Source organism: Oryctolagus cuniculus, chromosome 13, assembly GCF_964237555.1.
Source record: "Oryctolagus cuniculus chromosome 13, mOryCun1.1, whole genome shotgun sequence".
Lineage (NCBI taxonomy): Eukaryota > Metazoa > Chordata > Mammalia > Lagomorpha > Leporidae > Oryctolagus > Oryctolagus cuniculus.
In genome coordinates, this window is record NC_091444.1 from 101,243,329 (window position 1) to 101,263,442 (window position 20,114).

General features: G+C 52.8%; 1 protein-coding gene across 6 annotated transcripts in view; it reads left to right on the forward strand.

Moving 5' to 3' along the window:
* SVIL (supervillin) overlaps positions 1 to 20,114 on the forward strand; it is a 202,420-nt gene that overhangs the window by 22,143 nt on the left and 160,163 nt on the right. For all 6 annotated transcript variants that reach the window (XM_051821616.2, XM_051821617.2, XM_051821614.2 and 3 more), the window contains exon 2: positions 11,389 to 11,495. The gene's annotated coding sequence lies outside the window, so the exon portion shown is untranslated. The remainder of the gene's footprint in view (positions 1 to 11,388; positions 11,496 to 20,114) is intronic.

Here is a 20,114-nt window from a genome sequence, read left to right on the forward strand (position 1 = left end):
GTTCCTCTCCCTCTTGGTGTTGGTACAGAGTGATGCTGTCTCACCCACAGCCTTAGCTCGTCTGTTTAAGCGTCATCTCATCGATGTGGTTAGCTTGTTTCTAAGTGTGCCCTGGGAAGTCACCCAGGATAGGGGTGACTCAGGATAGCTTTGCCCTCGTTTGTTCAAAAGGCGTCCAAACCCTCAGCCTCCGGAACGCAGCGGCAACTCGGCTGCCTGACTCCTAATCCCACTTCCGACACCATTGGGCCCGTGGCCTCGGGCAAGTGGCTTCCGGCTCGCTCTACTTATCTGTTCATCTTTACACGAAGGAAGTCAGATTATGGCACCACTTCCCGAACCGCCCCATTGAACACTGTTGGCCCCGTGCCACGTTTCTAATTGTGTGCTTCTCCTCCCCTGTTGTCAATCTAATTCGAGAGAGGTGTGTTCTGCCTACTGCTTCCGTATTGACGATGCAAAAGCTCATAAACCCATTAGAGCCTGCAAGAAGGCAAGAGTTAAAGAAACATGCTCAGTGCTGTTAAACCAAGCAGCTCCTAAACTCTGAAAGTGGACGCGTGTTGGAGGGCGGAGTTTGAGAAACACTGGACTGGGCCAGGCCTCAGCCAGTGCCACCTTGTGGGTGACTTCAGGCTGGCCACCTGTCGTGTGAATACAGTTTTATTGGAACACAGCCACGCCCCTTCATTCACGAAGGATCTGTGTAGTGGCAGTCAGGGCGCAAGGGGCCCACAGAATCTAAAGTACTCACCATCTGGCTGTTTACAGAAAACACTTGCCAACTCCCACACCAAATGCCTGTTTTCAACGAGATTGATTCAATAGCAGGGTTGGAAAAAATCAAATAATGGAAAACTACCAATAATGAAATCATTTTATTCTGGAGGCAACATTTTTTTTGGACAGGCAGAGTGGACAGTAAGAGAGAGAGACAGAGAAAGGTCTTCCTTTGCTGTTGGTTCACCCCCGATGGCTGCTGTGGCCAGCGCGCTGCGGCCGGCGCAGTGCACTGATCTGAAGCCAGGAGCCAGCGCGCTGTGACTGGCGCACTGCACATCTGAAGCCAGGAGCCAAGTGCTTCTCCTGGTCTCCCATGCGGGTGTAGGGCCCAAGGACCTGGGCCATCCTCCACTGCACTCCCGGGCCACAGCAGAGAGCTGGGCTGGAAGAGGGGCAACCGGGACAGAATCCGGCACCCCGACCGGGACAGAATCCAGCGCTCCGACCGGGACTAGAACCCGGGGTGCCAGCGCTGCAGGCGGAGGATTAGCCTATTGAGCCGCGGTGCTGGCCTATTATTATTATTATTATTTATTTTTTTTTTTAAGAAGGGAGAGCGAAAGAGAGTGCGTGCGTGTGCGCGAGCGAGCAAGAGCTCCCATTGGCTGGTTTACTCCTCAGATGCCTGCAACAGCCAGCAGCCAGGCAGAAGCTGGGAGCCAAGGACTCAATCCAGTTATCCCACATGGGTGGCAAGGGCCTTCAAAGTTACTGCATTAGCAGGAAGCTGGCGTCTAGCTGAGATATCAGACCCAGGCAGTCCACTGGGGGTCATGGGTGTCTTAACTAACATCTTAACCGCTCCGCCGAATGTCTGCCCTTGACAACGCGTTTCTATTGGTTAAAATGCTATTCTAACTGAAAATGTTAATGTTGATTCTTTTAGTGATTATTACTTCTGTAACTCTAACACTACACTTATTTGGCTGAATCTGCTTTGAGTTCTTTTTTAATATATTTTTTAATATTTTATTTATTTGAGAGGCAGAGTTACAGAAAGAGGGAGAGACAGAGAGAAAGGTCTTCCATCTGCTGATTCACTCCCCAGATGGCCACAGTTGCCACAGCTGTGCTGATCCAAAGTCAAGAGCCGGGAGCTTCCACTGGGTCTCCCATGTGGATGCAGGGCCCAAGGACTTGGGCCATCCTCCACTGCTTTCCCAGGCCACAGCAGAGAGCTGGATCCGAAGTGGAGCAGCTGGGACATGAACTGGCGCCCATATGGGATGCCGGCACCACAGGCAGAGGCTTAGTCTACTACGCCACAGCAATGGCTCTGAGTTTTGTTCTTAACTCTGCTGTGATAGGGGTGCACACACACACACATACACAAGCATAGACATGCACACAAACACATACACACTGATGCACAGGTGTGCATACACACTCACATACAGAAGCACAGACATGCAGACACATAGACACACCTGCGGACACACAGGCACACATGCACACAGCTGCACAACTCCGTCAGTTTTGTCACCATCTCAGTCCCTCTGTTGTCACCATGACAATTTCAATATTCATAAACCCCAACTTGCTATGGTTTGTCCCAAGTGTCAGATTTTGTAAGATGAGGGCGCTAATGTCCCTCGCCTTCTGCCTGCCTCTCTCCTCCACTGTCTGTCTGGCAGCTCTTCCCAGCGGCATCCCAGCTCTGTCCAGTGTTCCTGTTGATAACCTCTGCCTCCTCATCTGGAGATTTATTTTCTGCTCTGTCCGTCAGTTACGTGTAAAGGTTGTAGGCTATGGCCCAGCGCTGGGGCAGACTCTGCGTGTGCCAAGCCTCGGAGCGTGCTGTGGGTACAGGGGGCTCTCCACCAAGTTCCTGGACAGTATCTGCTACTGCTGGCCACATTGTGGGTTCTGAGTCCAGGGTGGTGCTGGGGTGCACCTGGGGAAGTGCTGACCACCCCGCTGACCACCAGGAATGGGGAAGAGGAACACACAGGGGTGCCCTGGGGATGGCAGGGGCAGGGGGCGGGGCTGGCCCAGCCACACGGGTGCCCTGGGGAGGGGCAGTGCGGATGCGTGCTCCAGATGCAAGCTCAGGTTGACGCCCAGCATGAAGAGGGCACACTGAATCACTGGACCCAGAGAAAGTGGACACTTTAAAACTGCTGATGGCAAACCCTGGAAGTAAAGGAGCTCTACTGAGTCTGTTTCAAAGTTATAATTTATTTTTACAAAAGTGAAGTTTGGGGCTGGTGTTATGTGTATGGGATACACTCCCATTCGACATGATCCTGGTTGGCAGCTCAGAGGACAGCCCTGGGGGCAGGCAGTGGCTTGCCTGTCAGAGTCAGTGGGCAGCGAGGGTCTGGGGGCTGTATGTGCGGTGATCCCGAGCCAGGGCCAGCAGCTGGGGCTGATCCTGGGGGGCTGCCCAAGCTCGCAGGCCCCTGCCTGCTGGGGAGGTGGATGGACGCGTCACCGGCTCCTGGGCAGCCCAGGGAGGGAGCGCAGGGACACAGCCTGCACCCCAGCTGCACTGGGGCTTGCGGGACAGCACGCAGGAGGGCGGCATGCCTGGGCTGGGCTCGGGTCCGTGGGCCATGGCAGGGCAGCTCTGCCACATGGGGTTTGTTTCTTTCCTTGGAACAATTATTTTATTTTATTTTATTTTCATAAATTGAATAATAAATAATGCATAAATAATAACAAATAATAATAAAATATAAAAATATGCAATATTAAATAAAATAAATAAAAATAATAAAATAAATTTCACTTAAAATTTTTATTTATATATTTGAAAGGCAGAGTTACAGAGAGAGAGAGATCTTTCATCCCTGGTTCATTCCCCAGATGGCCAGGGTTGGTCCAAGTAAAAACCAGGAGCCAGGAGCTTCCTCTGGGTCTCCCACACAGATGTATGGGCCCAAGGACTTGGGTCATCTTCCACTGCTTTCCCAGGCTATAGCAGAGAGCTGGATCCGAAGTGGAGCAGCTGGGACTTGAACCGGTGCCCATATGGGATGCTGGTGTTTCAAGTAGGGGCTTAACCCACTACACCACGTGACCCAACGGAACGATTGATTTTAAAGTCTATCTCTCATAGACGTCTCTGTGGGGCTCCCAGCATCGGGAAGTTCACTGCCAACACCTTTACTGTTTATTTTCTAACAGGCCGCTGTATCCTGTCGGACATGAAATTATTTCTTTAAAAAATACTTGAGGAGGCATCTTCCCAAAGTTAATGGAAAACGTGTGTTACAAAAAGCTACGTACGAATTTCAAAAACTTTTGGCATCAAGATAAACTTATGTTTTAATTCCATTTTCCATGAGCTCTTGTATTTGCTCTTCCACATCTATTGGAATGTCAGATAACCTGGAGCCAGGTCAGGGTCACATGCCCAAGTCTCCAAGCGTCTACTGCACTTTCTCGAAGACACAAGTCACTACTTCCTGAGTGGTTTGGTGAGGAATTGCTTCCCACACAGATGAGAAATCTTACGTATGTAGGAAATGGTCATTGGGTATCAGTAGGTCTAAATTTTTTCTTTTTCCCATTTCAACAAAACCAACTGGCGTAAAGTTTTCCTTGGAAACTTGGGTATTCCGCGTCTCTTCCCCTGTCCGTCTCAGACGTGGATTTGAGCAAGTCCAAGGACTTTGGGTGAGGCTCAAGTGAACTTTGGGTGTTGGCCTTATTCTATCCTGGAGTGGCTGGCCCGAAGCATGGCGGCTAGTGGCTCTGTGTGGAAGGGATCTCTCTGTGGCCTGGGTCTTGTGCCCATTGTTGTGGATGGAAGAGTGAGTCAGGGGCATGGTGATGGCAAGAGAGAGAGCAGGAATTCTCAGATGATCTGGTTTTCTTTCTGTCTCTCTCTCTCTGTTGCTCTGCCTTTCAAATAAATAAAACAAAGAATTCCCAAATGAAAAGAGGGGTGAAGGGGCCAGTGTTGTTGTGCTGCAGGTAAAGCCACCTCCTGTGACATCTGCATCCCATGTGGCCGCTGGTTCGAGTCCCGGCTGCTCCACTTCCCATCCAGCTCCCTGCTAATGCACCTGGGAAAGCAGCAGAAGGTGGCCCAAGGGGTTGGGCCTCTGCACCCACGTGTGAGACCAGTTCCTTACAGATCTGGCACAAAACAAGGGTTGGGATCGAGACCACTGTTCTGGGTTTCCGTTTCCTTTACAGCTGACTGTTGTCGCTGACCCATAAGTGCCCTTTAGAGCTTGTGCGGTGAGTTTTCTTCAGGCGGCCTGGTTCTGTGGGTGCCTACAGGTGTCCCCAGATCTGGACCCGAGCTGGCCTTCCACTCTCTCGCCTGGAGATGTCATGTCACCCCATCCGGACTCACATCCGGCACCCCTCACCCACCAGAACCATGCACTGACAAATTGGCAGGCATTTGGGGCAGGCGAGTGGCCTCGCGGTTAAGACACTGTGGCCCATAATCAGAGCACCCGCGTTTGAGTCCCAGCTACATTTCCAGTTCCAGCTTCCTGCTCCTGCGCACCCTGGAAGGCAATGGCTCAAGTAACTGTGTCCCTGCCACCCATGTAGGAAACCCAGATTGAGCTCCCAACACCTGGCTTTGACCTGACCCAACCCTTGCCATCGCTGGCATTTGGGGAGTGAACTAGCAGGTGGAAGATTTCATTCTCTATCTGCCTTGTCTGTCCATCCGTCTTTCCTTCCCTGTCTCTCTGCTTCTCCAAATGTATAAATACATTTTTAAAATTTAGCCAATCTTGCTGAAGAAAGCCTCTTTTGTCCGTTTGGCCTCACTACGTCCTGTGCTGTCAAGAAAACCGTAAGTGACAGAACGGCGGTTGTTCAATTATTAAAAGCCCTGATTTTATTCAGCTCTCAGACAAAGAAAAGGAGCCACTTAGAGCTAGGCAGTGGTTGTGATTTGCCGTTCGAGCCCATGGAGACACAGTTTCATCCGGCATTCCACGAGGCTGCTGCTTTTCCAGGCAGGCTTTCTCGTGTCTGGCTGGAGCAGGTGCCGCTGTGTCAGCCACAGGGCTTCAGCGTGCCGTCACCTGGCAGGGCGGTTGGCCTGTCCGTGGTTTTTATTTTTATTTTTTGTTAAAGATTGGCTTATGTATTTGAAAGTCAGAGTTACAGAGAGAGAGAGAGAGAGAGAGAATCTTCCATCTGCTGGTTCACTCTCCAGATGGACACGTTTGTTGACATCTTCCTATGCGTATGTGTTGATTCTAGAAACTCTTGGACTGTTTCTTTGATTTTCTCTCTCTGCCTTTCCTCCTGTGTCTCATCTCCTAAATAAATGCCCAAAGCAGAGGCCCCACAGTGCCGTGCGTGAGAATTTGGAGACACCCTCCCTGGCTTGAACCCTGGCTTGGCTCTCACGTTAAATGGCTGAACTGTGTCTCGGTTTCCTGCTGTGTAGAATGGGAACGAGGGTGGTTCCTGCCTCACAGGCTCGCTGTGAGGATCCAACAGGCCAGCACACCATAAGCAGGGAGCCTGGAGCCGTGTGCTCCGTCAGCGTGGGTGATCATTCAGCCAAGACCATAGGGGTCAGGAACATCTGCCCTGGAGTCCTTATCAGGAAGACGTGTGGCCGAGGGGGCTGCCTTCTGAAGTCTCGCCTTCACAAGAAAACCAAATTCCTGGTCGGGGTTTCCAGTAGAAAGGAGCAGGCGTCATCAGGGTTCACAGCAAGTCGGAAGCTGTTCTGCTATGAGTGCAGAGGGAGAAAGAATAGTGAGGGGGCATGTCGGGGGCATTTGTGTGTGCCAGGTTCTGGGCTGCCTGCTTGTGCTGGTATCTCACTGTTAGGCTGCTACAGGGGCTTCACAGCAGTCACAGACATTGCATGTGATGAGAAAAGCTGTGCAGGGATTTTAAAGAAACTTTTTCCATCTTAATGAACTTAACTTTTAGTTCTCTGTTTCCATGAAATATTCAAGTCCCCTTGTAAGGCTCCTAATGTTAGCCATTTGATTCTCTGCCCATTTTTACAGAAGAGTAGAGAGATTTGGAGAGTCCGGGATTCCTGAGCCCACCTGCAGATGGGGCTGGGTGGGGGCAGGATGGGGGACTGTTGTGGTGCTGGGCTTGCCCTGGGCCCCAGGGTGGCTAGGCATAGTCGGGATAGCACTACTGCTCTATCTCTGCCAACCCATCTTCTCTTCCGGTTGATGGTTGGTGGTTGATGGTGATGGGTGATGACAATGGTCGATGGTTGGTGTTTGGTGGTTGATTGTGATGGTTGGTGGTGGTTATGGTGATGGCTGGTGGTGATGGTGGTTGATGATGGTGATGGTAATGGTTGTTGTTGATGGTTGGTGTTGATAGTGATTGGTGGTTGATGTTGATGGTTGATGTGGATGGTTGGTGGGGATGGTTGATGGTGGTGGTCGATGGTTGGCAGTTGATGCTGATGGTTGGTGGTTGATGGTGATGGTAATGGTTGGTGTTGATGGTTGGTGGTTGATGGTTGGTCGTGATGGTTGATGGTGGTTATGGTGATGGTTGGTGGTGATGGTGGTTGATGATGGTGATGGTAATGGTTGGTGTTGATGGTTGGTGGTGGTTATGGTGATTGGTGGTTTATGTGGATGGTTGGTGGGGATGGTTGATGGTGGTGGTCGGTGGTTGGCAGTTGATGGTGATGGTGATGGTTGATGGTGATGGTGTGGTTGATGTTGATGTTGATGTTTATGTTGATGGTGGGGATGGTTGATGGTGGGGATGGTTGATGGTGATGGTTGATGGTGATGGTGATGGTTGCTGGTTGATGGTGATGGCTGATGGTGATGGTTGATGGTTGGTGGTTGGTGCTAGGTTTAGGAGTGCATTCTCTTTCCTAGATGGTTGTAATGTTGACGAATGTCTGCTTCTAAGGCAGTTGGCCAAAAATGAGGAGGCCGAGTCATGCTTTTGTGTTTCTTGTGTGTTGATGAAGCTCCCTGCATGGAAAGAGTGTCTGCAGCTTAGCAGACAGGCTGGTGGTCCCTGTGCCGAGGGAGCGAGGACTGGGACGCCCCGGTCATCTACTTCGAGTTGCTGATTGCCCGACACCCTTCCCGCTACTCCCCGATTTCCTTCCAAGGAAGAGGAAGGGAGAAAGGCAGGCAGTGTAGCTCCCGTGCTTAGCAGGAGCCTCAGCTATTTGCAGGGTGATGGTGAGCTCATGTTTCTGCTTGTTCTGAGACGACAGTCAAAGATCATTCAAGCTGCACCTGCTACAGAGCCAGGCAGGTACTCCATGATGCTTGCGTGCAGCCTCCGGTGGCTGGGACCTGGCTGTCCTTGTGAGAGATAAGCACATCTGACAAGATAATCTTGGTCTTGACCTGGGACACAAGATTAGTTAACAAACTGAATTGTAAATGCCTCATTGTTTTGGCCACAGAAGTCCCTGTTGAATGAATGCTTCAGACTTATTTGTTGTTCCACAGATTTTTAACTTCTCCCCATCAATTCTTTAGATTCCTAGTACTATTGTAGATTGAAAAGCCAAAGAAAAAAGTTGCGTCTTTCTACTCTCGAATGCTGTAATTTTATTCCATGGGGAAAATATCCTTTCACCCTTCTTACTCTTCTGAAGGAAATGTTCCACTGAATAATTGATGCTTCTAAAATGAAGCCTTGTCTTTTTATGAGCCTAGAATAGCTTTCTTTCATTATCCAAATGAGTGTTCCGCAGCCCCGAATATTAACTGTTTCCATAGAATAAACATTCGAACACAAGGAAGCCTGCCAAGTTGATTGTCCTCAGGTGAAGTTCAGACCATGCTTTGGACCGAAGCACAGAGAAAGGCAGAGGAGGGGACAGGGCCCAGTATGCAAATCAACAAGGCTACACACAGCTGGGAAGGTTTCCCCGAGGCTCTGTCACAGAAAGCAGCAGGTGCACACCGGAAGTCGGCTCCGGCATTGAGGACTGCAAATGCATGCTGGCTTTGCACCTCTGCAGTGAACTGAGACCCTTGCAGTCCTGTGTGGTCTGGGTAGCCTTGATCTTTAGTACGTATCCACTCCCATGTGAAGGGCGTCATTGTTGATGACAGGGGGCCAGTGTGAAAGATGATGTCCCCTTCTGAGGTTCCTACTTCTAACATGCACCCTGGGCTCCAAACGATGCAGATGCCTTGCACGGCACTGATTTCTGCTCCCAAGAATTCGTTCTGAAGATTCTGCAGCAGATAAGTGTTATCCGAGGATGATTAAGCCCAGAAAAAAAACCATTGAGTATGCATCCACTCACAGGGACCAGGATTTTGTAAGAAAATGAAAAAAAAAGGAAAGGCTTTGGGGTTTTGTCTTAAAAATCATCTGAGGGGCCAGCATTGTGGTGCAGCCGGTAAAGCTGCCACTTGTAGTACAGGCATCCTATATGGGTGCTGGTTCGAATCCCGGGTGCTCAACTGCCGATCCAGCTCCCTGCTAATGGACTGAGAAAAGCAGAGAAGATGGCTAAAGTGTTTGGGTTCCTGCACCCACGTGGGAGACCCAGAAGAAGCCCCTGGCTCCTGGATTCAGACTGACTCAGTCCTGGTCATTGTGCCCACTGTCCCAGTGGATGCAAGCGCTCTCTCTCTCTCTCTCTTTCTGTCCCTCCCTCTCTCTGTAACTCTGACTTTCAAATAAATTAACTTAAAAATCATCTGAAAATTATGAAAGCAAGAGTTTTTTCCTAAGCTTATATTTAAGAAAATTTAGCTGATTAAAGTGACCATATCTGGCTCTTAGAATGGGTAATACCAAAATCAATATTGATTGGGGCCAGCATCGTGGTGCAGTGGGTTAAGCCACCACCTACAAAGCCAGCATCCCATGTCTGAGCACTCGTTCAAATCTCAGCAGCTCCACGTCCAGTCCAGCTCCCTGCTAATGCACCTAGGAAGATGACCCAAGTTATTGGTCCCTTGCTACCCATATGGGAGCCCAGGTGGAGTTTCTGGTTCCTGGCTTTGGCCAGGACCAGCCCCAGCTATTATGACCATCTGGAGAGTGAACTACCTGATAGGAGATTCTCTCTGTCTCTCTCACTGTCATGCTGACTTTCAAATAAATAGAATGACTCATGGGGCGGGCGTTGTGGTATAATGGATTAAGCCACTGCCTGCAGTGCCTGCAACCTATACAGGCACTGGTTTGTGTCCCGTCTACTCCACTTCTTATCCGGCTCCCTGCTAAGGTGGTCTGGGAAATCAGTGGAGGATGACCCAAGTCCTTGAGCCCCTGCACCCACGTGGGAGACCTGCATGAAGCTCCTGGCTCCTGGCTTCGGCCTGGCCCAGCCCTGATCATTGAGACCATTTGGGGAGTGAGCCAGCAGATGGAAGATCTCTCTCTCTCTCTCTCTCTGTCTCTCTCTCTCTCCCTCTCTGTCTCTGAAACTGCCTTTCAAATAAATAAAGTAAATAAAAAATAATCTTTTTTTTATTTACTTTATTTATTTGAAAGGCAGTTTGAAAGATTTTGGACAAAAGTAGATGGCTGTGACACTGTTTATATCCCACACTCTGCAGATGGCCAGTGTTGTGAAAATATTTGAGGCCTTGGTCATTTTCCTGTGGTGCCTTTAGATCCTTTCATATTGACATGGTTTTTGGGAGCCCTGTCTTGTCGCCAGCTTTTTCTCTTCAACGATCGTTTCCCCATCAAACTGTTCAGCCCTCCCCCCCTCCCCTTGCCACTGGGGATCTGAGCTGTGCCGAGCTGTGCCGAGCTGCGCATCTTTCAGTCCGTAAGCCCTTGGTCTCTACTGTAAACAGGAAGAAACAAGCTAAGGCAGAGGGCCTGGCTGGGAGGAGCTGGCAAAGGAGCAAAGGAAAATTGTGAGAGCATTGCCGTTTGTACTTGCCAGGCGGGGCGAATCCCATCCTGGGAGCCTGGCGTTCCGCGGCGAAGGAAGCAGGAGGCAGGGCCCTGGCGGGGAGCGGGCTCCCCCTGGCACCTGGGGCTGCTGGAACATCCCCCCACCCCCACCCAGAGTGTGGTCACCTGGGGAGGCTGTGATCTTTGATCCCAAAGGTGCGTGGGTCAGAGCCGCAGTCTGGGCCAGGGCACAAAGCAGTCCTCCGTCCCCAGGAGCCGATGTGGCCACAAAGGGAATCAGCTAATGCCACATCATGAAAAGTCATGGCCCTTAGCGTTTGTATTCGAGATCCTGGAAGTCTTCACTGTGCTCTTGGGGGAGCATCATTGCACATAATTTTTTTTCCCCCTCCCAAGCAATCAGATTGGGTTCCTCTCACCCAGCTAAAGTCGGCAGCTACCCCTTCTTCCTGGGAAATGGCACAGCTTGCCCTGCAGCTGTGGGGGAGCAATGGGCAATGTTTGCTTCATGGAGCTTGGCACGCAGAGCCGAGGGGCTGAGGGGGCCAGGCAGGGAGCCCCGTGAGCTTGGCTGCTCACTAGGATGTCCCAGGCGAAGCCATGGTATAGTGGATTTTAGGGCTGATTTTCATGACCAAGTAGCGGGGTTGGGGTGTGGGGAGGGGGAGGCATTCTAGAAATGGTGCCTGGACTTTGGATTCCTCCACACTAGGTCACAGGCGAAGGAAGCAGGGGTATGGATAAGGCACAAGGGAGCTTACGCTCAGCCCAGCTCCTTCTGCCCATGTACTCGGTGTATGTGTGATAATTTTGTGAACTCTTCTCCCCCAGACTCTTCCAGCTGCATCAGAGACGGATTATTTCCTAACACCGTCGGGGAGAGGCCCACGCGGGATGGTGAATTCTCTCTGAGTCTCCCTCCACTAGCGGAACAGAAGGTAATCATTGTTGAATTCCGAATGTGTTTGCGCGGCCGTGTGGAGGTCAGCTACAGTAGCAGCCAACAAAAGACCGAGGGTTTGGGATATTTTCTCTTACAAAAATATAACTGGAATCCTTCCAATTTCCTTAAGTGTGGTATTTCTTAAAAACACAAAACGTAGCATCTTCTTTTTTTAAGATTTATTTGAGAGGCAGAGTTACAGAGAGAGAGAGAAGAGTCTTCCATCCACTGGTTCACTCCCCAAATGGCCACAATGGCTGGAGCTGTGCCGATCCGAAGCCAGGAGCCAGGAGCTTCTTCCGGGTCTCCCACGCAGTGTGCAGGTGCCCAAGTCCTTGGGCCACCTTCTACTGCTTTCCCAGGCCATCGGCAGGGAGCTGGATCAGAACTGTAGCAGCTGGAACTTGAACCAGCACACATATGGGCTGCTGGTGCCGCAGGGGGAGACTTAACCTGCTACGCCACAGCGCCGGCCTCACCTATTCTTGTTAAATAAACTTTCATGAGGTGGGCATCTGCCTAGTCCCTAAGACGCAGGCTGGGTCACCTCCATCCCATGTCAAGAGTGCCTGGCTTTAGTGCCCCGCTCTGTCCCTGACTCCAGCTTCCTGCTAATGCTGACCCTGGTGGGCAGTGGCAAGGGCTCCAGTAGCTGGGTTATGACACCTGCATCAGAGACCTGGGTGGAGCTCCAGTTTCTGCTGTCAGCCCCCAGCTGTGGTGGCATCTGGGGGGGGGGGGTTCAACCAGCAGATGGGAGCTGTCTCTCTCTGAAACAGACAAGTGAATAAAACTCAGCTTCCACAGGTGGGTGTACCTCCCACAGGGGGTTACCTGCCTAGGTGGCTGACTCCATCTCTTCTCTGTCATCCCCTGGCATGTCTGTCGTGTCCCTCTGGGTGGTGTCCACATTTAGAGAGAAGGTGGAACAGTTGTGGAATGACAGCTACATGTGGGGACTCATTTATTTGCACTACCCACAAACTAATGAACCTCAATAACCAGTGCCCCGCCCCCACCTGGCTCCAGCTCACGGAAGCCCCCAGACTGCTGATGGTGCCACCTCCCCAAGGCCAGTTCTCTCCTTGGCTGGGTGCTGCCCAGGACGGAGCCGCCCACCTGGGCTCCCTCAGCTTTTCCTCTGCTTCCCTAGGCGCTCACCCAAAGCTGAACCCACTCTTGGTGCACCGTGGGGCCCCAGCAGGATGTCTTCCCAAGTCTGGGCACCATGTGTGTCCTGGGGACACTCACAGTTCCTGTTTTCCATTTCTCAGAACGTATCGCTCTCTTTTGCTCCTGTTCCTTAAGTGGCTTTGCCTGGTGATTGGATTTAAAAGAAAAGAAACTGTATTGGGGCCAGCATAGCAGGTAAAGCCTGCAATGCCGGCATCCCGTGTGGGTGCCGGTTCAAGTCCCGGCTGCTCCTCTTCTGCTGTGGCCTGGGAAAGCAGTAGAGGATGGTCCAAGTGCTTGGGCCCCTGCACCTGCATGGGAGACCCAAGGGAGGCTCCTGGTTCCTGGTTTCAGATCAGCTCAGCTCCGGCCAATGTGGCCAATTGGGGAGTGAACCAGTGGATGGAAGACTTCTTTCTCTCTCTCTCTGCCTCTCCTTCTCTCTGTGTGTAACTCTGACTTTCAAATAAGTAAATAAATCTTTTTTTTTTTTTAAAGAAACCGTATTTGGGGCCTGGTGTTGTGGCGTAGCAGGTGAAGCCGCCAGTTGCAATGCCGGCATCCCGTATGGATGCTGGTTTCAATGCCGGCTGCTCCACTTCTAATCCAGCTCCCTGATGGTGCAGCTGGGAAAGCAGCAGAAGGTGGCCCAAGTACCTGAGCGCCCGCCTCCCATGCGGGAGACCCAGCCCTGGCCACCTGCTGCCATCTTGAGGCGTGAACCATCAGGTGGAACATCTCCCCCTTTCTCTGTAGCTATAGCTCTGACTTTCAAATACACAAAATCTTAAAAAAAAAAAAAAAAAACTCATTTATTTATAAATAAATTTTTAAAATATTTATTCGTTTATTTGAAAGATGGAGTGAAAGAGAGAAGGAGATCAGAGAGTGAAATATTTCATCTACATATTTACTCCCCATATGACCTGGTCCAGACCAAAGCCAGGAGCCTGGAGCTCCATCCATGTCTCCCACGTGGGTTGCAGGGACCCGAAGCTTTTGGGCCATCCTCTACTGCCTTCCCAGGCGTACCAACAGGGAGCTGGATTAGAAGTGGAGCAGCTGGGGGCTGGCGCCACGGCTCACTAGGCTCACTAGGCTAATCTTCCGCCTTGCGGCGCCGGCACACCGGGTTCTAGTCCCGGTCGGGGCGCCGGATTCTGTCCCGGTTGCCCCTTTTCCAGTCCAGCTCTCTGCTGTGGCTCGGGAGTGCAGTGGAGGATGGCCCAAGTGCTTGGGCCTGCACCTACATGGGAGACCAGGAGAAGCACCTGGCTCCTGGCTTCAGATCAGCGCAGTGCGCCGGCCGCAGCAGCCATTGGAGGGTGAACCAACAGTAAAGGAAGACCTTTCTCTCTGTCTCTCTCTCTCCCTGTCCACTCTGCCTGTCAAAAAAAAAAAAAAAAAAAAAAAAAAAAAAGAAGAAGTGGAGCATCTGGGACTCAAACTGGCACTGTGATATGGGACACTGGCATTGTAGGTGGCAGCTTAGCTGACTATGCCACAACACCAGCCCCAAGGAAACATATATTTTAAGAAGATATTTTTTTCAAATTTATTTGAAAGGCAGAGGACAGAGACAGAGAGCTGCCATCCGTTGGTTCATTCTTCAAATGCGTGCAGCTTAGTCCAGGTCTGTGTGGGTGGCCGGAGCCATCACCTGCCGGGCAGGGTGCGTTTTAGCAGGAAGCTGCCGTGGGAAGCAGAGCCAGGACTGGAATCTCAGCGCCCTGATACAGGATGCGGGCATCCTACACAGAATCAGGCTGCTGCTCCAAATGCCTGCCCTGGGGTGACGTTTGTGAAACCCTGTTTCCCGAATGGCTCAGAGCCAGGGTGACTCCGTGCACCTGCTGCACCTCCCGGCATGGTGCAGCTCAGCGGGCTCATCGGGGCGGCCAGAGGAGCAGTGAGCGTGTGAGTGAGCAGGGGGAGCGAGCGTGCAGACTGCGTCCAGTCTGCCTGGAGTGCGGGTGTGTGCTCTGCTAGGCTGGGAGGGAGAAGTCACCGGGAGTTGATTATAAACCTGACTGTTAGGAGGCTGTGAGCGTAACCTTTGAACCCCGCTGCTCTGCTACCCTTGAACTCTGGTGTCAGTCTCCCACGCCCAGCCTCCACAGAGCACTCTGGGTGCTGGCAGGAGACAGTCACTAAGCAGTCACTAAGCAGACGCTAAGCAGTGCCCAGGGCCCGAGCGCCCTGTGGCTGTCCCTGTGGTGTCACCCACTTGAGTCTGCCGAAGTGCATGTGAGGGTCACCAGCCTCTCTGACGCCAAGAAGAATCTTCTCTTTCTTTTTAAAATAAACCTGCATTTTATTTATTTATTTTTAAAGATGTATTTATTTATTTGAAAGTCAGAGTTACACAGACAGAGAACGAGAGGCAGAGAGAGAGGTCTTCCATCTGCTGGTTCACTCCCCAGATGGCCACAATGGCCGGAGCTGTGCCAAACCAGGAGCTTCTTTCGGGTCTCCCACACAGGTGCAGGGGCCCAAGGACTTGGGCCATCTTCTACTGCTTTTCCAGGAATAGCAGAGAGTTAAATCAGAAGTGGAGTAGCCGGGACTCGAACTGCTGCCTATATGGGATGCCCGCACTGCAGGTGGCAGCTTTACCCACCATGCCACAGTGCAGGTCCCAACATAAACCTACATTTTAAAACTCCATTGGTCTAGAAGCTTTTTACTCATTGATTTACTTGAAAGGCAGAGAGAGAGAGGGAAGGGAAGAGACAGAGTGAGAGAGCTCTTCCATTTGCTGCTCCCCCCCCCCCCCCGATGCCTACAACAGCCAGCAACTCCATCCAGGTCCCCCATGTAGGTGGCAGGGACCCAAGCACTTGGGCCATCATCTGCTGCCTTCCCAGGTGCACCAGCAGGAAGCTGGATCAGGAGCAGAGGAGCCGGGACCCAAACAGGCATTCAGATATGGGATGCTGGGGTCCTAAAAAGCTAACCACGCCCCCGCGACCCCCTGCTGCACACCCCTGCCCCTTCTTGCTCAGTGTCACTGTCCTGGGTTTGTGCCCTTGGTGTGGCTTCTTCTGTCAGTTGTGTGTGGATCCTTGGAGTGCACGCTGCAGGGGGAGGAGGTTTGCTGTTGGTTTGCTGCTTCGTGCCAGGCGCCACTGAGGCAGGGTCTGGTGCCCTGCACGCTTCTACCTAAGGAGGTAGCAGGGACCGTGGTCGCGCTCAGCCTGTCTGCCGCTCCGGGCAGCCGAGCTTCTCACCAACGAGATGTGAGCAGGAGCGGAAGCTGGGAGCCAGCACCTGTGTCCTGGCCAGCGCCCTTCCCCTTGCCGTGTGCACCAGTCCCTCAGGGTCGCCAAGGGTGTGGGGCTGGGGAGCATCCGTCGTCACAACCCGGCATCCCCTGCGGTCAGGCGGCAGAGGAAGTGCGTGGTGAGTCATGTAGGGGCAGAATGCATGCCCTGAGCTGGGCTGACAGGGGCTCTCGGCTTCCCTCCCTCATGCCTGCCTCCGTGGTAATGAATGGGTGAGACGGGGAGCCCACAGCACACCTATGTGACCTGATAGCATCTAACAGTCGGTGCCCTGAGGGGAGGGCTCTGGTTTCTGGCTTCCCTTCCCGGGAGAGCCTCAGGCCAAGGCAGACATCCCCGCAACCTCTCTCCTGAGCGCCTTTAGCAGGAAAGGATATTTCAGTTGCCTTCTCATCAGCGGATAAATCGTTTCAGATGATCATTGATGAAGCCGTGAATTGATCCTTCTCCTCCTCCTCCTCCTCCTCCACGCCTGCCCCTCCCTCCCACGCCCTCCCGTCTTCAGCAGTGGCTGTGGCTTTGCAGGTCAGGCGTGGGTGGCCAGAGCCTCCCCGCTGGCCACACAAAGTGCTGTGTCACGTGGCTGCCGCCCACCCACCTGCCTTGCCTCTGCCACCGCCCTGAACTCTGTCACCCTTCTCACATGCATCCTGCACACCTCTTCCAGCAGGAGTCTTTGGCTCCGTGCCCGGGGCTCAAATCCAGCCTCAAGCCCAGCACGGAGCGGGGTCTGTCTGCTGGAGGTTCCTGTCCTCTGACCCCCACCTGCGTATGACGACACTAGTCACGAGCCTTGGGATCAGCTTTCTGCAAATACCAGGCTCGGGCTGCACCTCGGGGCCTTAACCGCTGCTGCTCCTGCCTCTCCTCTTGACTGACTACCAGGATGCCATTCAGGTGCCTCTGCCCGAGAAGCGAGAGTAGGGTCAGGTGCACCTGTCGTACGGAATACATGGGGTGGACAAAACTCCCATGAGGGGACTTAAAAAAATCTCTGGGAAAAAATGGGGTAGAAAAGGCAAGTTGGTGCAAAAGCAGAAATTGAAATCCATGCATAATTTTTTCCCCACAACACGCATTTCCCTTGAACTTCTGGAGATCCGTCATAGGCCAGCACCTGCCAGCCTGTTTGTTTGCAAGGCTGCTGGTCTCAGCGACGGGTGGGGCTGGATCCCGGCCTCCAGCGTCACCCCAGATGTTTTCCAAAGTGGCTGTTGCTGTGCTTTTTTTTTGTCACTTTGCTCCCAAAACGTTTCGTAAAGAAAACCCCTCCCCGCCGAGCATGGGGACACAGAGTGTGCAGAAGGAAGTTCCCTCTGCGGCTTCAGCCGTGGTTTCCATGGCTCTTTTCACCTCACAGGGCCCCTCTGTGCGCGTTTAACCCTGCAGGGGAGCAGCCTTGGCCTTGCTGTGCAGCCAGGCTGCAAGAAAACCAATGCTGGGAGCCGTCTGTGCTCTCGGCTGAGGTTAGCACAGGGCATCCTCTTGCCCGAGGGGAGGAGGAAGAGTCCCTCCCAGCTCACACAGCGAGGAAGAGGAAGGCACCGGGGCCTCCACAGGCGTCTTCCAGCGCCACTTCCCTCTCAGGACAAGCACCGCTTCCTCGCGCTTACTGCTAGTTTGCCGCGATGCCTGCGGGGCCGTCTTCCTCCAGCATCTTCACCTCCTACGATGTCCAACCCACGCAGGAGATTCTCACCCCGCTGGGCAGTCCCTGGCCCCGCTGCTGGCGTCTGAGGGCAGCCAGGCTGCTTGGCCCTTGGGCGTCTTCCTGGGTGAGTGTGCTGGCGTGCTGGGCTCTGTGCGGCGAAGGCATGGCCCGAAGGTGCAGTGGGTGCGAGGAAGAGCCTCAGACCTGGGACAGCTCCAGCAGCCTGCTCCCGAGTGCAGGAAGCAGTGCCCGCGTGCGAGGACCATTGTTTACTCACTCCCTCTGACAGTCAGCAGCTGATGCGACTGTGTCCTGGGTGTCCCCAGGAGTGGCCCTGCCAATGCCCAGAGCTGGGCCAGGCCTGGAAGCCCGATCGGGGAGTGGGAGGGAGCGTGTCTTGCTGGCCTCTGTGTTCTGGGCAGGGGGTGGCAGCTGGGCTGAGGGCAGAGAGGAAGGAGGAGACTGGAGAGGGAGGACATGGGGCAGCTGGGACACTCACCTGGGCCTTGAGTCTCTAGTGAGATTTTCCACCAGTCACTGTGAAATAGCAGCTACTGACCAGGGTGCTCATAGCCCCCTGCTGTGAAGCGCTGTTGACACTGGTGCTGCCTGGCCCAGAGAGCAGGTGCGTTCCCCTGACCTGGGAGAGCTCATTGTGTTACAGAGCCACTTGCTCCGTAGAGGTGTTGAAGATCATGACCACCACCACTGCCGTCTCCACGTGCCAGTCAGGAGACAGAGCTGCAGAAATCCACCCCGTGCGTGTGGCCAAATGGGTGCTAGGTCCGAGACCTGCACCCGCTGAAACATAGGCCTCTGATGTCCCGTGCCAACATCCAGGGCCGAGCTCCAAGGGCCAGCTGTCCCGGCCCCTGAGGCAGTAGCACAGGGCCCAGGCTGACCTCTCTGACCCCGCTGGGCTCAGCCAAGCCCTGGGGGAAGCTTGCCACAGACCGTTATCCAGAGTACGCCTGCAGAAACTCCTTGTGCAGTCCCGGAAACACATTAGGCTCAAAGACCCCTCTCGGAGCTGCCTGCCGTGGGCGTGAGCTCGGGGCATTGACTTTCTGTGGTTAGCAAATTAAACGGCCTCTGCTCTCAAGGGGTTTACACCACACCCACCCGCCCATCTATCCTTTGAGCTTAAAAACAGAAGAAGGATACATCGGTGGATACATCGGTCACGGGGGCACAGGACAGAAAACCACAAGTCTTAGTGCAACACTTGGGCAAGAGGGCGCTGTCACTCATGAGGATGGACAAGGGGAGGGAAGGGCTTGGAAGCTGGATGGTTGGGAGAAAAATCGTAGGCTTTCATGCTCAGAGCTGTTGAGGGCAAGAATCTGACGTGGCAGGTGGAGGAGCAGAGGCACTACCTGCAGAGGCCCCATGAGCAGGATCCACTCCTTGCGGGGGGCAGCACTGGCTTCTGGGAATCGTGGTGTTCCAGGGGTCCCCGGGGTCACGCGTGTGTCCTGGGCTCGTTGGCTTGACTTTGCGGTGTGAGGTAGGGAGAAGCAAACGTGTGCCCATCTGAACCGCTGGACGCACGAGGCTTCCAGGAGCTTCCCCAGAGCCTGCAGAAGGAATGCGACTCCTCCAACACTGAGTTTCAGCCCAGTGAGACGCATTTCACGCTTCTAACCTCTAGAACGACAAGATAATAATTTTGTATGTGTTTTTAAAAGACTTAATTATTTGATTGAAAGACAAAGGGACAGAAAGAGAAAGGGGAGAGAGAGAGAGAGAGAGAGAGAGAGTAAACCATCTGTTGGTTTACTCCCCAAATGCCCACTACAGCCGGCACTGGGCCAGGCTGAAGCCAAGAGCTCCATCCAGGTCTTCCATGTGGGTGGCAGGGACCCCAAGTCCTTGGGCCACCTATTTGCTGCTTCCCTGATGCATTTTCAGGAAGCTGGATCAGAAGTGGAGCAACCTGGATAGAAACCAGGCACTGTGGTATGGGACGGGAGTGTGTCGAGTGGCGGTTTCACCCAGCGAGGCCCAGAACCCACTCCGAGTTTGTGTTACTGTAAGCCACCAAGTTTGTAGTCATTCGTCCCAGCAAGCTGCAGTAAACTCTCCAGTATGGTAGATAATGTGATGGGAAATTCATGGAATATAAATGACTTGAAGGTCTTGATTTGACAAGATCTCCTGAGATTTTCCTAAGGTGATTTATGTTGCGAGAGTGAGGGCAGGAACTGTATTTCTTTGCTCTTGTATCCTGGCTGCCAAATGAATGAATCTGTTTTAACTAAATCCATGAGAAAACAAAACAGCTGCCATTGCAAATCCATTATGTATGCTAAAATGGCTGACTATTATTAGAAATGTGGAATTCAGGCCCAAGTTCTAGGCCAAGAGTGTCAGTTTTTGCTTTGTCATTCAAAAATGAGAGGCGTGGGGCCTGCATTGTGGCACGGAGGGTTAAACCACCGCTTGCAATGCCAACAACCCATACCAGAGCACGGGTTCCAGTCCCAGCTGCCCAGCTCTTCATCCA